Below are 18,163 nucleotides of genomic sequence, written 5' to 3'. Positions count from 1 at the left end.
AAAGCCAATGCATTCACAACGAGTGATTGTCTGATGCCCTTTTTCTTTGAAGTCGAGTCGGGAGCCGACGTAACCGTCAATGTTGACCGCAAGCACGATACGTTGGAAGATAAACACATCGGCGAACTTCTGCCCGGTAAAGTCAGTTTAAGATGCAACTTTTTCGCAGGTCACCCTGTAGTATCCAGCAGCTTGACCCAATTGCCACCCTTTCAACACCCATTCGCCACCCACCTGCACCGCCAAACAGATGTAATTTTCGCTCACACTCAGACGCCCAGCGGGGTGGATGCTGGTCACATTATGATCTAAAATTTATAGAATTTATAAGTGGGGCAACGAGGATAGTGGCGCCACCTATAGGTGGCTGCGGAAACCGCAGCGGAGATAAGCTCACTTAGTTTCCGCATTAAGGCTCTGTCGGTTTAGCTGTTTCTAGCTAATCGAATGAGATTATCAAATAACCTTTTTAGGAAAAAATTTCGCATCACAAGACCCTAAAGGTGTGTTATGTTTCTAATACCGTCCGTTTTGTAGTTTAACACATTTTGGTTGTTATTGTTAGGGGATGTAAGTTTTCTTTCTTGTCGTTTTTAAAAAGGATAAAAAAGTGCTGTAAGAAGACAATTAAGTTGTCTTGAAAACTATCTTGTTGGTTGAGTTCCTATCAAAATATCCATGAAAAATTTCTCAATATGTTGATTATTTAGTCCTCTGCCGCCCCTCTTTGTTAATAAAAAAATGTTGTATACTAAATGTAACGATTCATTCCGAAAAAGTAGAAAGAAGAATACGGAACCCAAGCAGATTTGCTCTTGATTTTTTTACGTTTCAATTTTCTGAGTGTAAAATCTATCGAGTTAGTAGAAGTGAATAACAAGGCAGAGAACAGCTCAATATATAGAAAGCAATGGATCTGCAATGAATAAGGGTTTTGTAACCTTAAAGTGCGTTTCTCGAGGAGTAAGACTCCCTATCCCAGCCCGCGTCGTTCATCGATTTCTGCCAGCCAAGTGAAATCACACGGAAATGCAAACACGACAGGGGCAACAGACGGTGGGTGGGGAGTGGGCGTGGTGAGGGAACCACTGCACGTGGGCGTGGCAGGGGAAATTGCACTGGCAAACAGCGGAAAGGAAAGGATCAGGCAAAATGCACGGGCACGAGCTCACACATTAAAACCGCACACGGAAGAGATGCAACTGTTTGAGTCTGTGTGCGTGACGCAGTTTGCATGTGTGTGGGTAAGGACGAGAAGGGGGAAGGAGAAAGAAGTAGCCATGATATGCCTGCATAATTAATTCCCACTTTATACACACACACAAAATTTCAAGAGGGTAACATTCCCCGTTTTTCCCACCAGGAAATGCCAGCAAACGGAAAATGCCGCAGCGCTGAAATAGGAACTCTCTTCCATTCACACACAGATACACCCCTCCCCACACACAAACACACACACATACACACACCGAAAGCTGCACAGACAGGTGAAGTTAACATAAAGGCCGGCCGGCGTTTAAGTCCTCGCTAAATTGAATTTAATTTCCTGCAAAAAGATCCAATGCGATGCGTCTGATAATGATATATGACGAATTGGAAAGGGAAATTACAGCGGGAATATACCTATGCATAATCAATAGGGCGCATACACAATTTATATCAGTATATTATTGAAACGGTTAAGCTCATGCTGTCAAAAATATGACCTAGTACTGGTTGGGTAGAAGGATATAAACTGAAAACAAACTTAAGTTTAACAACAAGAAATTCGCACATTTTTTTAAATTAATGATGTGTTTCCTATAGTAATGGGGAAGAAATTGTAGAAATAAAAAACCTTTTCTAAAAAATATTTCTTAAGTACTGAAAATATTTTAAAAACCTGGTGTAGTTTACCAGGTATACTTTTTGTAAGGCTTAAAGATCTTTACAAACAAAAGAAGACAATTGAACTATTTATTTTTTTTAAAACATATTAATTTGTACAATGTGTTGCAATATGTATTTCAACAAAATTTAATAAATTTTGCTAAAATAGATTCACGTCGAAGTCCATGTCAAACAAAAAAAAATGTAATAGTTCGCGCAAATTTGGCGACAGGATTCACACGTTTATTTTTTAGTCCAACCCGTTTTATGCTTATAAATATACAAATTTGAAGTTTTTTACGCTGCAAAGCGCGTAAATAAAAAAATTTTATGACGGCTATAGTCAAAGAAGTCTAAGAAACCTTCATTGAAAATATATATCTTTCCCTAACTGATGGGAAAAAAATTAAGATGAAGATTATAAACCACCCACGAGAAGATTGAGATCATCAAAACCAAAGGAATCAGGGATATCGACAATCAGTATTGGGAAAGGTATTTGTTTTTTGGATCTAGGTAAGATACAAGGTATTTAAGAAAATAACTGCTTAGGTAAGGTAAAATGTACAATATTTGAGAAGTATCTAGGTAATGTACAATAAAAGGTACCACAAGGGTAAATAAAAACATTTTTTTAAAATTGTATTTAATTTTCACGAAGTTGTTGATAAGCTATGATATTGTATGCGCTCTGACAATTAAGTCTGGTTGTAGAAACAAGACAACAAGACGATGGAATTAACTTTTTTCTAGTTGTAGTCAAATGATGTTTTTTATTAGCATATTCAAAATGAAATAAAGTGGTATCAAGCATATTTTAAAACCAAACAAAATATATTTCAGTACCTTACATAGCCAGTTTTGAAGACAAATAAAAATCTTAACCTATGTAAGGTAAAAGCTATAAGCTATAAGGTATCATAAATTCTTACCTAAGTACGTACCTAGGTACAAGTAACTAGGTACACCCCACACTGTCGGAAATTAACTCATATGTTCCATATAATTTAAAAAACATTTGTTTCATTCGAATTAAAAAAAACGACATATTTGATGATGTATTGTGAAATTATTGACCAAAATTTGTTAATAAATTTTCAAAAATGTGCATTTTTGCGATTTTGAGGTTTAATGTAGAATTTTTTTTGGGTGTATTCCGTTTTTTTTTTTCTTACATTCGATACCTACAATTTTGCGGAAGACACAAAAAAATATTAATCTCAGCGTACGAAATATAGCCGTGCTAAATATCGAAAAAGTTTCTCAAGGTGACACGACAGACTTTCGAAATTTGTGGTCGTAAGAATATGCATGGCCACGTTTTAGAATCGGCATATTAAGTCCCGAATCTTTAAAAATGTCTCAAATGATAGGAGCACAACGTCATTTTATGTAAAAAAAACTTATGGAAGAAAATATTTTTATATGACTTTAAAACGCACAAGTTGAGATTTTTTAATTTCACGGTAATTTTGAAAATTAAAATGCTTATATATTCGCTTTTGCTTAAGTTAGAGAAGCAAATCAAAAAAACCATGAAGAAGAACCATAAGACTTTTATTTCGCAAAATTGGTTGTACCATTCTTAAAGATATTATCAAACTAGAGAAATGAAATCGTGATGCTGATGGACCATAGCTGTAGTGGGAAACTATGCTTAGAAGAGGCTCACTTACCATAGTCAAGTGCCATTAAGCATGCATATCGAAAAAAAACATTTTTTTCGGGCGGTACCCCCTTTTAAAATTGTATGTTCCTGGAACATTCAAAGAATTTTAATGAAGAGAGCTTCAAATGTGGACAATGATTCGATAATCATAAAATTATTTGCATTCAAGGAAAATAATAAAACGGTTTTCATGTGAATTTATTTATTTTTACTAAATTTATATTTTGCCTCATTAAATATATGAAAGGTATTAAAATGTGGCGGACAAAGTCGCTCAGCGAATTGTTAGTAGAACAACCACCAGTTTTAAACAATTACAAAGTTTATTGTCGGTGAACAATGTTCATAAATTCTACAATTAATTCTGCATTTTATTCATGTAAATTTTTTCTTAGAACATTATAATTATTTATTTCTTCAGAAATATAATTTTTATTTATTGTTTTGAATAAAAATTAAATCATTTGATACAGCTTCTGAGAACATAAAAATCATGCAATGCATACTTGATTAAATACATTAATTTCTAATATATTAAAACACAAAATTTGCAGAAATTTATTTCAATAAACTACTCACTTTATTGTGTTAGCAACAATTTTGCTTAGCACGTGCCTTGTTTAAATGTTTCCCCTCGTTTCAGTGAGTTTAGGCACTACTCTCAAGCGTTGAGGGACCTTTTTTTTCACATTTTTCTCAAAACACAAAATTTTTTTTAAACAGATTAGTGAAACAATCAAAAAGTGTAGTATACATATGTGCCATTTAAACAAGCTTATAAATGCGCCAAATTTTCAGTTCTTTATTCCTTTTTGTTTCTATTTGGCAAACGAAAATTGGCAAACATATACAAAGAATTAAGCTTTAATGCAATTTATTATTTTGCATTTATGCGCCTATTTTAATTGCATGGAAAAAGCGTGTGCAAAATTGCAACTAACCGAAACTAATTTTAATATTTTTCAGCCAGCAGCCTTAATGACGGATAATTGTGGCTGTGTCCGCCGACGAGTCTCCTTATTATACCCATGCAGAGGGTATTATAATTTCAATCAAAAGTTTGCAACGCAATGAAGGAGACATCTCCGACCCTATAAACGATATACATATATTATTCATCTCTAGGAGAGTCGATCTAGCCATGTAAACTAGACTCTCAGTTTTAAGGCTATCTGCATGAAACACTCCCAAAGGTTATCTTTATATTGCAGATTGTATATAAATCTGTGCGACTCGGATCGGACGACGATAGCATATAGCTCCCATAAGAACAATCGAAAAAATACTATTGAAAAAAATTAAAAATTATAAATTTTCTGTTTTTTAATTTGTTTAGTTTTTTGAGATGTTGTAATGGTTAAGTATATCAGAATTTCAAATTAAATTTCATGAAAATCGGACGACTAAGAGCTCCCATTAGAACAATCTAAGTATTAAAAAAAATAATCTTAAAAAATTCTCTATTTTTGTAATACTTTAAAATATTCTTTTTGGAATTCTTGTTTTGAAAAATATACGCATACAAATTGAAATTAAAGTGCCGAAGTTTGCTTCCTTTCTTTTTTAATTTTTTTTCTAAATCATCGAGAAATAATAATGGTTAATAATATTTTAAAATTACGGCTTAATTTTCATTAAAATCAGACGACTATATTATACATGTATATGTATGTATAGCTCACATGCAAATAATCAAATTGTTAAAAACAAATAAATACAACAAAAATATAGTTTCCCTATCTTTTAATTTATTTAAAAAATTCTTTTGATAGTTTAGAATTACGCTTTTAATTTAATTCAACGATCGAATAATTAAGCTTAAAATCATTATTAGCTTCAATGTTTTTAAACATATATTATAATTCAAAAGTTTTCAAGAATATTTCATTTTTGCAATAACTGCAAGGGTATATGAACTTCGGCTTGCCGTAGTTTGCTTCCTTTCTTGTTTTATGTAATTTAAGCGGACTCATAGAAAATTGTTGTAGCTATTTCCGTTTCATTTGGAATTGAAATAAACTGATGTGTTTATGGCTTAGGCGTTTGAAAGAAGTGCCTTCAGCTTTAAGTTGATTTTAATTATGAGTTTCTTAAAATACACTATATCATAATTGACGGTTTGGTATAAACGGATACGAATTCCGAATTGTGAGTTGAAAAACAGATAGCGTTTGTTTAATTTCACCATTATTCGTTTTCCCTTCGTCCGTAAGTAAATATAGTGATATAAATACCAAGTCGGCTAAGCAGCATTTAAAATAGAAAGAAAAGCTTGAGCGAGTTATGAAACGTATTTTCTCAATAAGCTTAATTGTTTTCCCTTTTCACTTACTAAGCTGGCTATCTGCGGAGCCACCAAGAAATCTCTAGGCTTACTGTCGCATCTGAGCGAATAACTCTTACACCATCGACCTTGACTCTTGGTCCCAAGTGGGTGTGTTCAGGGAGTGTGTGGCAGTTGAGATCGTGCCGGGTTACTCAGCATTGACCTTAAGCCAATAAATACCATCGACCCCAGTGCCCAGGCACGCTTCACACATCAAAAGGCTCATTTGAAGCACCCCGCACAAAGATGGAAGGAGTCTGCCGAAGGCTTCATAAAAGCCCGCGATTATCCTTGCAACTCCTCAACAGCCTTTGGTACAAAGGGGAGGGGGAAAGGGCTCGTAAAAAATATTTACACACGCACCAGAGCTCCAGCAGATACAAATGTATTTTGATATGCGGCATTATGATGGGTTACGCATGTGGGGCACGAACGAAATAAAGAACAAGGTAACTTTCGGAGGATGAACCTGACTCAACGGCGGCAAAAGGGAAACCCAAACGATACGCAGATAAAAACACACCAGAAAACTGAAGGAATTTCATTAAAATGAGCAGTGTAGTACAGACAAGGAAAATGGAAGTTCAAAAAGTAAGTTATACATAAACAAACGGCACCCAATAGTCAGCTGCTAAAAAGCACCCACATTTTCCGTTTATTTTCCGAATTGTTGGGTAAACAACTTGCATTGACTTGTGGTGTACTAACATTTTGGCTGCTGTCTGGAATCCGAAAACAAAGCAATCGAAGTCCAACTCCCCGAGATGCCGACACCAGCTGCGAACGTTGCGAATCGTGTGCTAATCTTATCTTTATGGTCCCGACGTTCTTGGACTTTTTCTCCTACTTCCCCACTTGATGTTTGTGCTGCTGCAGCTTACATACCGATACACTCATTCGAATAAACCTACTCAAAGAGTTTAGGACATAGAAAATACATTTTTCGTATTTTTATTTTGTTTAAGTGCAAATCAATTCTAAGATATGATTAACATTAAAAGCAAAAAATTCGTATCAATTCAGAATATATATTATTATTATTAATAAAAATCATTAAAATTTCTTTCATATTTTTTGTTTTCTTGATTTTAAAAACGATTAAGTGACTTGATTTGCTATATTTAAGGGGGTCTAAAAGCTGAATTTTAGGCATTTTTTAAGTAATATAAAAAAAAGTTAAAAAAAAAAAAAACAAGAATAAAAAACCAAAATTCGCCAAGATACGGGGAAATAACAAAATGGCGTCGACTTGAAAAAAAAAAAAATTTTTATTTAAATTTTGACTTTTTGAATTTCTTTAAAATAATTATAGTCAATTTTTTTAACAAGGGTCAGACGGGATAGAGAGTTTTAAAAACAAGATATATGCCAAATTTAAAAAAAAAAATTAAAACAAACTGCTACAGCCTCAGGTACAAGGGGTTTTAGAATCTTAATTCTGACAATTGAATATCTTCCCACTGATTGGTTTTAAACAACGATCTTAGGCGCAAGCCCGATTTCTTTGCTTAAGGGTATTACCATATTCTTTGTACAAGTAAGTTTTTATTTCTCTCCATTTTGGTGGCTGCGTAAATGTTGGCCCAGCCTGCTTATGACATGTGAGGGAGGAGGGGCACTTGCAGGAAGGCGGCATTTGAGCCAAGTTAAGTTATTGGCCAAGTTTGTGCCGCTGTTGCTGCTCTGCTCGCTTGTTTGCATATTAGTCACAGAACAGAATCGCAAACAACTTGACGCCTTGTAAAGGACGGAGGGAGGAGGGAAAGTGCCAAGAAAGAGACAGAAAGGAGTGACGGAGAGGGGAGACGAGGGGGAGGACAACACCAAATTGAGTATTAAACGAAAGAAATGATGTCGAGCCCGAACATCTGAGGCTATTAGAATTAATCAAAGGGATTTGTTGGCACCGCAGGCGATAAAGAGGGAACTGGAGAACGAGAGGAAAGATAGCAGGCGAAAGAGAGGGCAGATACGAAGAGAAAGGGACGGCAAGAATAATGAAGTTCGTTGCCAGAGGAAGCACAGAAGCCTTTGCAAATTCTGCGGTTAGTTGGCAATAAATTTTTGGCTTATTGATATTTATTATTAGGCCCCGCAATTGTGCTGCTCTTTTGGCTCATATATCGCCTCGATAATGTTCCACGTGGGAATCATTGCATCGTGCTCCTCTCCCCCACGAAAAGGGGCACTGGGCGTCAAGGGGGCGTGGCAGCAGTTATGCTTCAGTTTGGGCCTTTGGTATGATCATAATTGATTAGCTGCTTGGGGAGTTTCGTTGTGTTCAATGTTTGTTCGGCTCAATTACACTTAAGCGGATATTAAGTGTGTTGACCAAATATGCGACCGCGATGAATATGGAATTTATATTGATTACCAAATGGGAGTTAAAAGTGATTTGCAAATGTGGAACACTTTTAAAACCTATAAGGGAACCCAAGTTAATTTTAAAAAATAATGTTGTTATACCTTAATGTTACCAAGGTCCAATAAGTAAGTTCTTTTAAGCAATCAAATAACTGATTAAACTGATCAACAGTTTTTTTCTTGGTCTTATAGTCGTTTGCGAATATATTAACATTTATCTTATTAATTATAATATTTTCTTAAGCATACTTTTTTACTCAACGCTTTATTAAAGCTCAAAAAAATGAATGTGCTCCAGCACAATATTTATTAAGACTGAATCTTTTAATGCAATATGCGTTTCAAAAGCGCAACTTTTTCAGCAACTTTTTCATTCTACAAGTAAACCAAGCCACATTTTCCTCGAGTCAACTTCAACACCCGTTGAGCACATAGAACTAAAAGTTTTCGGTTCTTCTTGCGAAATGGTTCAAGATTTGGCACCTTTTCAGGCCACTCTTTTCACAGTTGACATAACCAAATGCGGAAAACAAAAAAGGGAAAACACAAAAGGAGGGAAGGAGGGAAGGAGTGGTGGAAAGCAGAAGAAGAAATGCTAGGAAATTTTCATTGACGCGTTGCAACAATTAACATAAAATGTGCATATAGAAAAACACAGACATACACAAAAAGAAAATTTAATTTTCTTACGATTATAATACATAAGTTTTGTTAAATCAAAAGAAAATATTATATTATATTATTTTAAATTGTAGGTCTTGTAACATGAAACTTAAAAGCACTAATTATGTTTTATTTTACAAATGAATGCTTATAAACTTCTTTAAATAAATTTAGGTCTCTTTAATGACATTTTTAAACACAATTAAAATTTTCAATGATAGCAACTTGTCTGCCGCAAGAACCCTTTTGAAGTTTGCCAAATTTAACCTTGAGAAGATTTAGCCATAGAAGTATTACTACACTCACCCTTTTACTTGACTTTACCTTCAATGCGTGTGTTAGTAGGTATCTATATTAGCGCTTCTCATTACCACCTTTTAAGTTTTGCATATGTGCGCAATGCTCAGCTTACTTCCTTTATGAAAACCATTTCACACTGCGAAAACTTTTAGCAAGAGTCAGTTAGCTTCCTCAGCACCCCGTTTTCCTGCTGCCTCCCTCCTTTTCACTCCTTTTTTCCTGCATTTCCTGCATTTCTTCACCTTTTCCTCCCCTTTTCCCTGCGTCGGCAACCACTTGAAAAGACTTCCCACGAACTTTCTAATGCATCGTCGACTCCGTCTGACATCCAAGAAAAAGGAGGCGAGAAATCGGGGGGCTTAAGGATTGTTGCTAATGTAACGCCTCTTAATCATTTAACAACCTTTCGCCCCATTTTCATTTTCATGACACCCACACTTTGGCGAAGAGGGGCGGGATCTTGAGGATCTGTGGGTCATTGAACGGTCTTGGTTCAATTTTATGGGCAGATTTTTACGTTTTACTGCTGGATGGGAAAGCCAATGGCCAATTATTAAGATCTACCCACAGCATCGACACCGAACTCGAACGACCCAATCGCCCCCGCAAAAGCGTCAAAAGTCGGCTCAATTAACATGGCATCTTGGCCTCTCCTTTCTATACCCTAGCTAAAAACTGTGGTAAATTTGTAGACTAGCAACTACAGTTTATATTTGAATGGCTAATATTAGGAAAACAATTTAGATACAACAAAAAGGTAAACTTGAAACGTATTATCCTTTAAAATAACACAAAAGATAATCCCCCTTTAAAAAAAACTGAAAACGGCAGTAAGCTTTTGTTAAAAAAATTCTCATGTTGAATGACCAAATTTTGAATGTGTTACGGCCAATAATATTTTAAGTTAATAGAATCTGTTTGATCGTACATTGTAACGGAAATTGTTAATATAAAATACTTCAGATAAGAAAATAATTAATTGCATACAAATCGGTTTCAGAATTGTTGTTTCAAAGTGTAATGATTTTACAACAGTTGACTATAATTAGCTAAGCATTTTCTAAACACAGAAGGGTATCTTAGACTTCGATCTGCGCACTGTCAGTCGGTTTCTTGGCAATTGATTTCCATTTCGTTTGCATTCACAGACAGATTCGCAGATGGAGAGTGTTCCACCGCAGTCGTCGCCGTCAATTTGGTAATAAAAATTATTATTTTGCAATTTAATTGCCAGCCACACAACGCCCCAAAGGCCAAGACTCGCTCCCAACAGACTTCGACATCGATTTGGTCTTGAATGTGAGTACCCATAATCTCGGGCCCCGACTTCACCGCCGCTTTACCCCTCTCACCAGGTGATCTCCGGCTGTCTGATGCAATCTGTTGGCCATTGGCGCTTGACTTGGCTCTGCAATCTGTGCTTCGGCCCCTCGCATTTATCGCATTCGAATTGAAAACTTGTAAATAACACGACTAAAAATGGAAAACTTAAATTTTAATTCGGCATCGCTGCAGTTTAATTGAATTTCATCGCATATGTGCGCCCAAAGGCAACGAGAGTATGTCGTTTTATATCGCAGGTCAAAACCTTTTGACTGGCCTACATTTTGTAAGGGACGACTTTCAAAATAATTTAAACTACGGATTGCTTCTGTATAATAATTTTGATGTTTTTATATGATGCTTTAATTCTAGTACCTAAAATTTCTCAGAAATTTGTATTACAGAGAAATTTGGATTGATGACAAATTTCTGAGGAATCGATGATTTGTTAAAAATGTTCTTATTTTAAGCATTTAGGATCATATAGAATGTGTAATTAATATTCGGCATATAAAAACCGGGAAACGCGTTGACAAGGGAATGGGTATTTCCCAAAATCAATTGAATCACCGAGAACGCAAATTGGTGTATTGGTAGCTGTGAGTCATTGCACAAGGCACTTGACAAACCTGGAAAAACGAAGCCCAACGAGATGACTCAGGACACGGAAGCAGCAAATGAGAGTGCTGCCCTTTTAAAAAATTACCCCTGACAAGCTCCTTTCAATACTGTATTAATAACAAAGAAAGATCTTTGTACTTCACCTAACATTTACAGTATTGAACTTAATTTGATAAGCGACCCAAAAACCATTATTGGGTATTCATAGCTTTATTCAAAAACAAAAAGTTTAAAGAAACAAACGCCTATGAACCCATAATGTAGACAGAGTTTCATAAATGCTTTAAAAAGTATTAAAAAATACTTAATAGCAACCTAGTTCTAAGATCTCACCGAATTCTTTTTCCAAGCTGAAAAATCTTTATTTTTATAAATCAGATAACTACGAATTTTAATGTTAGAATTGGCAAATTAAGATTTCGATTGAAAAATTAGAACTGATCAAATAATTATGTATACGAGTACATAAATTTGATATCAACTGTACCTCTGAAGGCTGCAAAACAACCAATGGGAAATGCAGAACCAGTCATGAGGTCCCCACATTTCTGTCAAATGTCAGGGTCTAAGCCCCACACCTTCCCACAGGCAACATATCACGCTGAGGCCATTAAGCACCTCCCCCTCCCGATCCACCACCATGTGCCCACCTTCAATTTGTCCACCTTCCCCACAAACCCACAACCCAAAGGGGTAATAAAGATTGAGCGAGACAGGAGTCGGAGGGAAAAACCCTCTGAAGAAAAGACAAATCACATAAGCAAATTGGTTTACAATAACCACAAACGGAAAAATACAGCTGGAGTGGGGGGTTAAGGGGGGGTTGGAGAAGGGGAAAGATGGTGCAGGATATAACAACAGAAAAACCGCTTCCAGACACAAATATCACAAATTTACCAAGCAATTTGCATAAAACTCATATTTTAGTGCTGCTACTTCCCGCTGCTTTTTTGTTACCTTCTGTGTACTTGCCCATTTTTTCCACAAATTTTGCTTACATGTTTTTTAACGGCGCTTTGGGCTAACAATTTGTATGCAAAAAACAAAGGCTTAGAAAAATTGTATGCAAAAATCCGTAGTTTGGGATTTCATAATCGAGAGAGCGGGCAACATATGCACATGAGGTAACCAATGTTAAGCGCTAAGGTCAACCGGTAATAATCCCAACGCCTCATGCCCGTTTGGCCTCTTGCAATTAGGCTACAAAACTTGGACAACATTTTCTACACCCAAATCTCTTGTTGGGCAATCGCGCAATTTCGGTTTGGATGGCACTAATTGAGGGGTTGGGATGGCGTTGGTCATCAACTGACGTGTGTCTGTTTAATCAATCAAAATGCAGTCCGTCTCGGTTTTGAGTCGCGGGGTTTCTATGTAGCTCAATGAGCGCCCGGAATTATTTTTGAACGTGACGAGCGACACGCTGGCCGACCCCCTGGTTTCCCCCGTTTCCCTCTGTGTATCTACCGGAAAACTGTCCACGTGCTTATCGACATGGTCGGCAAACAACTCTGGAAAATCTGGCAGGCAGATTGAGGCACAGACAATCAAAGAACAGACGAGCTGAACTAGGAGCATCGTACATTTTTTAAAGTCTGTGGGCATGAGATCATTGTTTGACTCACGTGCCCAGCGTTAAGGATTTTAATTTTGAGTCAAACAAAAAATTTTTGAAAGTAGTTAGTAGCGGGAAAATATACCCTTTTTAATTACCTATGTTAAAATTAAAAAATTATTTTACCCAAAAAGGCTTCTTAAAAATACTTTTTATTGACTTTGGTCATTTGAATTAAATCGTCTTGAACATCATTTCGGTTTCAATACAAATTAACAATCATGATTTAACCCTCAACACAAGCCATTTAATTTTAAAACAAACTTACCATAAAAACAATGATACCCTTTTGAGTTAAGGGAATTTTGAAATCCGTTCTTAAGACCTCACGCAAAGATGCGTTGAACTTGAACTGGGCGGTTGAGGAAGATGTGGAAAAAAAGAGATTTTCCTCCTCCGATAAGCAAAAAGCGAAAAAGTCGGCCAGAATCAAAGCATATCTTGAGGCGTCCGCCGGCGAAAAAAGGCAATTATGGGATCCCACTTCTCTCAACTTAACCCGAGGCATGTTGAGCAAACAAACAAACAATAACAAACATATCAGGACAAACAAAGGGCATATACAACAGCACATTATTGTGGTAGAATGGAAGAACATTTTACAGGCCTAAGCAGAAGTGGCAAACAAAACTAGAATTACATTGGAAAAAGCAAACAGAAGTTTTAAAGTAAAACTATTGATTCTTCAGATAAATGAAAAAGTTTTCATATCATAATTTAAAGCTATATTTTTTTTATCGAAAGATCGGCCAAACAACCTACTCCTGCCCGATGTGAACACAAAGAAAAATCCAAAGTCACAGAAAAACATACAGAATTAGAAGGGCACTCCCTGATTCCTATCTGTTTTTGAATTTTGGTCGAGACATTGTAGCGCGAACATTGTACATCTGGTTCTGTATTTGCATCCGGGTCGCTAGAAACCTTTGAACTTGCAGCTAATGAAGAGCAAGATATGCAGATGGGTCTCGCCGAATTGACCCAATTGAAAGCCGCTCATTCTTTTGGCCAAGTAGACAAGCTACTGAGAAAAAAGTAAAATTAAGATGGACGTGCAGGCACTTGTTGCCACCCCCAAAAACAGTTGGGATGGGAAAATTGCCGAAAGGGGGGAAAATTGGAGGGCTGACATCTAGCAACTGTCGCCAAATTGGTTTTGGCTTGGCGCCCCCGAAGCAAAAGAAATACATATGCATATGAGAAAATAAAACATTAGCACAGTTTGTCTTTTCATGTCCCCAGCACATGCCAAAAAGCGAAAGACACCAAAGTGCCCGCAAAATGTGGCAGAAAATATCTAGTTTATGTCGCTTGTCCTTTTCAGCCGCAGAATGAACTTTGGATGCTCTTTAAAATTTACGGAGAATACAAAATAAAATGTCGTGAGAGAATAAAAATGTAGTCTGCCGTTTCTAAAAGTTATTTAATTAAACCTAATTTGTCCAAAACTAACTTTAAACCCAATGCTTTGACATTTCGAATTATCACAGAAATATCTTCCAATTAAATTCGATGTAATGTTCGATCCAACCAAAGTTTTATGTGACACTACAAACCGTTTTTGATTTGATTTATTGAAACAAAAGAGCATAAAGTTATTTTTTTTCAGTGCGATTTCTCATCTGAGCTTAAGTGTAATTTTTGTTTCTTGCTTAAATGGCATAATGACCAGTTGGAGGTTCAAAATGCACATTTGAAATATATGTTTGAGAATCACATGGCACAGTATAAATCGCACCCTTTAAAATATTAAAGTTTATTATATTATGCTTTATTATTAAATATGATTAAAATCTCGTAGCTAACCTATAGACTTTTACAAATCTTTTAAGTTCAGTTCGCACAATTCGGCACTACTCTCTCCTTTTGGCCGGAAGACATAAGCCAGATAAACACTTACGCTGGTTGCCAAAAAGAAAAGCGAGCAATTAATATCAATGAGAGCCCACGCACAGAAAGCCGCAGAAAATGTCATAAAAAATAGCCACAAGAACGGCCGGCAAATAATATGGTCGTAAAAAAAAGCCACAAGGGGGGGGGGGGGGGGGGCTTCTTGCATCATTGCCAATCGCCAGACACTATAAAAAAATAACTTGGCAACTTGTGGCACGATGTCTGCCACGCCCCCTCCCCGCTATATAATGTGGATATAGCATACAGCATGTACAGCGTAACACATGTCTCATCGAGAGTCGACTCCGTCATGGCATTTATTTTTAGGTTGCTGCCTGCCGCCGTCTTGTCTCGTTTTTCGATTGGTTTCGCTGCCAAATTATTCGTACATTGCGTTTGATTTACTTGCAAATTCGTTGGCACAGTTTCGAGTCAGTAGGCCAACAGTCAACAGCCAGCTGGCCGAGACGGCTGTGATTTTCCCTCTTTATCGCTACCTTTTGGGCCGCATAAAACACCCAGCCAATTTGTCGCGGCCACCATCTATTAAGCCCTGTCGCGGACTATTAATCTCGGGGCTCTTTTGGAGCTCTGATAATTTGCTTATTGCTTACACAGCGACTTTATCAATGGGTCCCGAAAGGAAAAGGGCACTGGGAAAATATTTAAAGCTAAACTAAACGGTCCGGACTCTAAAGTGCATTTTTTTTTAGATATTCCTGACTTTTGAAAAACATACATGATATATGTATAGAGAACTGTATATATTTAAATAAACCAAATACAAGAAGGGACGATAAATTTGAGTGCCATCAAATTCCCGGTACTCTTTTGACAAAAGCATTATGACGCCACCAGGTGGAGCCACTAGCAACTCTGTTGGCGCGGCAACCAAAAAATATGAGATGCCATCTGGTGGTAAGATATATTTTCCTGCTAGTAGTGACTTCATTAATGACGTCAAGAAACTTAATTTCTTAAAATCTACCAAACAATTATTCGATTTAAAACTTGTGTGTTGATAAACATTAATCAAATAAATATATAATTCCCAAAATCCAGATCTTTACCAGATCTCTACAAAACTTTGCCAACGTTCGCGGCATATGCATAAGTCAATTATAAATTATTAACTAATTATATTATATTTTCAAAGAACAGCTATGTGGCATTAGCTTCACAAATAATATTGAAAATCTGTTCTAGATCCTTTTAAAAAAACGTTATCGTACTCAATAACTACTAATGATATAATTGTCTAAGTGTATAAGCAACCTTAAAGCAAACAAAATACAAAACATTCAGTCAAAGCAAAGAAATGTAAAACAGAAAAACAAAAAACTTTGTACAAAATGTTCAGTCATTTCTTAGAGTGCAGTGAGCAAAGTGCAAATCATGGGGATTAGTTTTCTTGAATATTCACACGTCCCAGGCGAGAGATCTTGGCAGAGCCATAAAAGGCATTCACAGATATTTGGTCTAGGCACCAACAAGCACCCAGAGTACAAATACACAAATACAGACCAGACACATTTTCCACTTTCACTGATTGTCAATTCTGTGGCTCGATCGGAAAATACAAAAACCGCACACTGGAAACTGGGACAGCTCAACTAACCAGAGGGAAGGAGGGGCCTGAGTGATAAGTAAACGATCGCTTTTCTCAACGCCCTCGCAAGATGAAGAGGAGATTACACTTTAATGCATTCCTCGCTCTCCATTCATGAGGGGGGCTCTGAGATCGTTGATTCCGGCTGCAAATTGTTTACTTACAGTTTGGAATGAGTCACACTAAGCAGAAACATTCAGTTTAGTGCTCATTTTACCAAAACAGTATTACAACAAAGGTCGGCATCCCAGTGGTTTTAAGTTTGGTCTTATCGGAACTAAGAGTGAGTCACCGCTAATTTCATGATCTCTTCACATTTTTTGAAACAAAGAAGAAATAAGCCAAGGCAAAGACATGATTTGGTTTTCCATTACATTATAAGAACATCGTTTTTCCTATTTTAGTTTTTTTCAATCGATTTTGTATGCTTTGCTTTTATCTGAAAATCGGTTTAAGGTGAAAATGATGTGTAAGCCAATCAACGAGCTTGTTTGTGCTGGTTTATGAACACAGGTGTACTGTATTTGGATTGTTGTTAAAAAAAGGAACGCAGGTTGAGTAACTCTTTCTATGAGCAGTCTTACCTTCGCTTTATGCAAGTGCCCGCTAAAAATTAAGCTTAAGTTATTTCACCATATTAGGCAAACCAAATGAAAACTGAAAAGTTCTTTAAATGAATCATTATACCCTTGCAGAGGGTATAATAATTTCAGTCAGAAGTTTGCAACGCAGTGAAGGAGGCTTCTTCGACCCTATAAAGTATATATGTTCTTGATCAGCATCACATTTTAGTTCTTCGAGATGTAGTAACGGTTAAATATTTCAGTATTCTAATTTCATTAAAACCGGACGACTATATCATATGACTCCAATAAGAACAATCGAAATATTATGAAAAATAAAATTTATACAACAAATTTAATTTCTATATTTTTTAATTTTTAAAATACATTTTTGGAAATAGTAATAAATTGATAGTTCAGACTTTAATTTAATTTAAATCACGATCGCGTAATTGAGCTGAAAATCATCATAGCTTCAATGTTTTCAAACAAATGCATATAAATCAAAATTTAAGTGTTTTCAAGAGTATTTCATTTTTGCAATGCTGCGAGGGTATATAAACTTCGGCTTGCCGAAGTTTGCTTTTTTTCTATTTATATAGAAGCTACGCTGCATTCATGAAAGATAAAGGCTAAATAGATATTATATTGCATGATAAATGTAAACAGGAGAATAAGAAAAAAAAATTAAAATGTAAGTCAAGGCGAAACTATATTTTCTATTCCATAGCTTTCACTTGACTCACAATAATACAAACATTTATGTACCATTGCACCGAATCGAATTGTTAATCGCTGTAGAAACGAGCATCTTGTGATGCCAATGCCGATGCCAATGCCACGAGTGAATGTTTGTTAATGTTCATGTTTTATAATGTTATATATTTTGATACTAACTTTGAAACCTAATCCTTGCTTTTTTTTTGGAAAACATTATGCAACGTAGAAAATGGGCATGCAAAGATATTTCATAAAATGTGTGCACAAATGACTTATCGTGGAAGGGGCTAAAATAGAAACTTTAAATTCAGTTCAGGCGACACATATGCAAATTGGGGATCGTGGGTGTCGACAAGAAAACTTGAATGTCAAACACTGGCTGGAAAAATGTTTGAAGGGGGGAAATTGTAAGGAAAGGAAGGAAAGTGCGGGAGAGGGCGTTTAATTTTGACTGAACAGATAGTACACAGCTCAAAAAATCTTCAGACCTATTAAAGATTATTGGCCTGGTGCGAAGTCAGCTACGCCCACGGGCCACGCCCCTTTCCTGCAAGGCGGGTGTTAAGTGTTGCGCAACAAAGTGTGCAATAGGAACACAAAGAAATTACATAGATTAGAGAATACCCTG

The sequence above is a fragment of the Drosophila gunungcola genome, assembly GCF_025200985.1.
Source record: "Drosophila gunungcola strain Sukarami chromosome 2L unlocalized genomic scaffold, Dgunungcola_SK_2 000008F, whole genome shotgun sequence".
NCBI classification, from domain to species: domain Eukaryota; kingdom Metazoa; phylum Arthropoda; class Insecta; order Diptera; family Drosophilidae; genus Drosophila; species Drosophila gunungcola.
This window is presented reverse-complemented; position numbering follows the sequence as displayed.